We start from the raw sequence: 3,664 nt of genomic DNA, 5'->3' as shown, positions 1-3,664 counted from the left end.
AAAGTTTGAGAACCAGGAAGCCAGTGGTATAAATCCCAGCCAAAGGGCTGGAGAAGATGAGATGAGATGTCTCAATTCAGGCAAGCAAACAGGAAGCAAAAAGGGCAGTTTTCTTCTTTTTCCACCTCTTGTTCTATTCAGGCCCTCAGTGAATTGGATCATGCTCACCCACATCAGGGCAGGCAATCTACTTATTGAGTTCACTGATTCAAATGATAACCTCACCTGGAAACATCCTCACAGACCCAGAAATAATGTTTAATCTAAGCACCCATGGCCAGTCAAGTTGAGACATAAAATTAGCCATCACAGTACAGGCATACCTGGGAAATGATGCAGGTTCAGTTCCAGACCATCACAATAAAGCAAATATTGCAATAAAGTGAGTCACAAAAAGAAAAAGTCAGGTTACAGCTTTTAGAATTTGTCTAGCAGGTTTTCTGGAAAACCTTCACAAAAAAAGGAGAAAGAGTGCATATAAAATGCTTATGTTGATACCATACTGTAGTCTATTAAGTGTGCAATAGCATTATGTCTATAAAACAATGTACATACTTTAAAATATTTTATTGTTAAAACATGCTATCACAGAGACACAAAGTGAGCACATGCTGTTGGAAAAATGGTACTGATAGACTTGCTTAATGCAGGGTTGCTACAAATCTTCAATTTGTAAAAAACATAATATCTGCAAAGCACAGTAAAACAATGTATGCCTGTATTCAAGCGTGGTTCAATACTCAAAAACCAATGTAATTCACCATATCGATAGGCCCAAGAAAGAAAATAATATTATCATATTCATTGACACAGAGAAAACATTTGACAAAATCCAACACCCATTTATATTTAAAAAAAAAAAACCTTTCAGCAAGTTAGCATGATAGGGGAACTACCTTAACTTGATAAAAGGCATCTACAAAAACCCTACAACTAACATCACAGTTAATGGTGAAAGAGTAACTGGCTTCCACCTGTTTAGAAACCAGGCATGGATGTTCACTCTCATCACTCATTCAACATAGTACTGGAAACACAACACAATAAGACAAGAAAAAGAAATAAAAAGAATACCGATTAGAAAGGAAGAATAAATCTGTCCTTACCTGAAGATGGCATGCTTTTCTATATAGAAAAGCCTAATGAATCTACCAAGCAAATAAACAACAAAAAATCCTCTACAACTAATAGGTGAGCTTGAAAGTTTGCAGGATTCAAGATTAACGTGCAAAAGCCAAATGTATTTCTATATATTAACAGAGAGCATGTGGAAACCAAAATGAAAAACACTATACCATTTATAATTGTTCCAAAGAACAGTACATACTTAGATATAAACTTAACAAAACACATACAGGATCTGTATGGTGAAAATTACAAAATACTAATGAAAGAGATCAAAGAAGACTGAAATAAATGGAGTGCCATAGCATATTTATGGATTAGAATACACAACATAGTAAAGATAGCAATTCTTCCCAAACTGATCTATAGATGTAATGCAATTCCTATCAAAATCCCAGCTAGGCTTTTTGTAGAAATAAACAAGCTTATTCTTGAAAAAGAAGAATAAAGTGGGAGGAATTACTGTATTTGATATTAAGCCCTAATATGTAGTTACAGTAATAAAGACCATGTGATATTGGTGGAAATATACAGATCAATGCAACAGAAGAAAGAACGCATCTGGTTTTCTTCTTCTTTTTTTATTATGGCAGAGTACATGTAACATACAGTTTGCTATTCCAACTGATTTTTGACAAAGATACAACAGCAAATCAATGGAGGAACGATAGCCTTTTTAACAAATGGTATTGGCACAACTGGACAACTGTAAGCAAAAGAAAATGAACTTCAATCTAAATCTCACACCGTATTAAAAAAAACTCAAAGTGGGCCACAGACTTAGATATAAAATGTAAAACTATAACACTTTTAGAAAAAATATAGGAGAAAATCTATGGGATTTAGGGCAAAAGCATGATTCAAAAAAGGAAAAAGTCAGTGTTACAGCCCTTTTAGAATTTGTCTAGCAGGTTTTCTGGTTTTCCAGAAAACCTCCACATAAAAAGGAAAAAGAAAAAAAGGAAAAAGTAATAAATTAGTATGAATTGAGCATTTTAATGATTCTATTTTATTGCCTTTGTTGGCTTATTAAATATAACTCTCTGTTTTGTTATTTTAGCGGTTGCTTTAGGTTTTATAGTAATACATCTTTAACCTGTTACAGTCCACCTTCTTTTTGTTTGTTTGTTTTGGAAGCAGGGTCTCACTCTGTCACCAAGGCTAGAGTGCAGTGGCACTATCACGGCTCACTGCAACCTCAACCTCCCAGGCTCCAGCGATCCTCCTGCTGCAGCTTCCTGAGTAACTGGGACCACAGGTGCACACCACCACACCTGGCTAATTTTTGTATTTTTTATAGAGACGGGGTTTCGCCATGTTGGCCAGGCTGGTCTTGAATTCCTGGAGTCAAGTGATCCACCCGCCTTAGCCTCCCAAAGTGCTGGGATTACAGGTGTGAGCCACCTCTCCCATCCCAGACCTTTTATATGGCATTAATCCATTCATGAGGCCAAAGCCCTCATGACTTAATCATTTCCCCAAAAACCCCACCTCTTAATACCACCACAGTGGAGATTAAGTTTCACCATGAATTTTGAATGAAGCACATTCAAACCATACCACTATTGTTGCCATGCATTTTTCCTACATGTTATAAACTGCACAATACAATGTTATTATTTTTGTTTTAAGCCAAATATAAAGATTTAAATTATAAGAAAAAAAAATCTTGTGCATTTTACCCATGTAGTTACCATATCCAGTGCTCTTCATTCGTTTGTGTAGATTCAGATTTTCATCTGTTATCATGAAGGACATCTTCTAGCATTTCTTCTAGTGGGGTATCTGCTGTTCCTTCCCTTATCCCAACAACAGAGCAGGCCAGTCCCTCCCTACCTCAGGCACATACTCCACAGCCACTAAGAAGGACTAATCCCTGGAAAAGCTCCAACCACTAGCCTTTAACCAACCAATGAAGAAATAAAGATATGGTGACCTGGAGAGAGCACTGGACCTAGGGACACAAGAAGTGAGTTCATGTCTATCTCTACTCACTACATAGTGACACCGTGAACATTCCTGGGTTTCACTGTTTTCATCTGAGAAGTGGGGGAATAATTTTCTTAACTTCATTCACGTGATTGTTGTGAGAATGAAATTAGATAACAGAGGAAGGCTGGTGGACTGTAAGGAGCATATTGGATCCTTCCAATTCCAACATAAACACTTCCTAGTTGTGTGACTTTGGGAAAGTTACTTAACTTTTCAGGGCCCTAGTTTCCCAATTTGTAGAATGAGATAGTATCTGTCTCACAGGGATGTATGAATGAAATGAAAAAAATATTTAGAAGTGCCTGACCTAGGCCAGGCACGGTGGCTCACACCTGTAATCCCAGCACTTTGAGAGGCCGAGGCGGCGGATCACCTGAGGCCAGGAGTTCGAGACCAGCCTGGCCAACATGGCGAAACCCTGTCTCTACTAAAAATACAAAAATTAGCTGGACATGGTGGCGCTTGCCTGTAATCTCAGCTACTCGGGAGGCTGAGGCAAGAGAATGGTTTGAACCCAAAGGCAGAGGTTGCAGTGAGCCAAGATCAT

The 3,664-nt window shown here is 37.8% G+C and overlaps 1 non-coding gene and 1 pseudogene across 1 annotated transcript; both read left to right on the top strand.

The window, feature by feature from the left end:
• Positions 1-404: 404 nt before the first annotated feature.
• Positions 405-453, top strand: LOC112438568 (U7 small nuclear RNA; annotated as a pseudogene).
• Positions 454-2,002: 1,549 nt separating this feature from the next.
• LOC112438562 (U7 small nuclear RNA) lies at positions 2,003-2,062 on the top strand. The gene has a single exon (XR_003026969.3). It is a non-coding gene; the product is annotated as a U7 small nuclear RNA (small nuclear RNA).
• Positions 2,063-3,664: the final 1,602 nt, after the last annotated feature.

This window comes from Pan paniscus, chromosome X, assembly GCF_029289425.2.
Source record: "Pan paniscus chromosome X, NHGRI_mPanPan1-v2.0_pri, whole genome shotgun sequence".
Lineage (NCBI taxonomy): Eukaryota > Metazoa > Chordata > Mammalia > Primates > Hominidae > Pan > Pan paniscus.
Note: the sequence above shows the minus strand (reverse complement) of the source record. Positions and strands in the feature narration are given on the sequence as shown.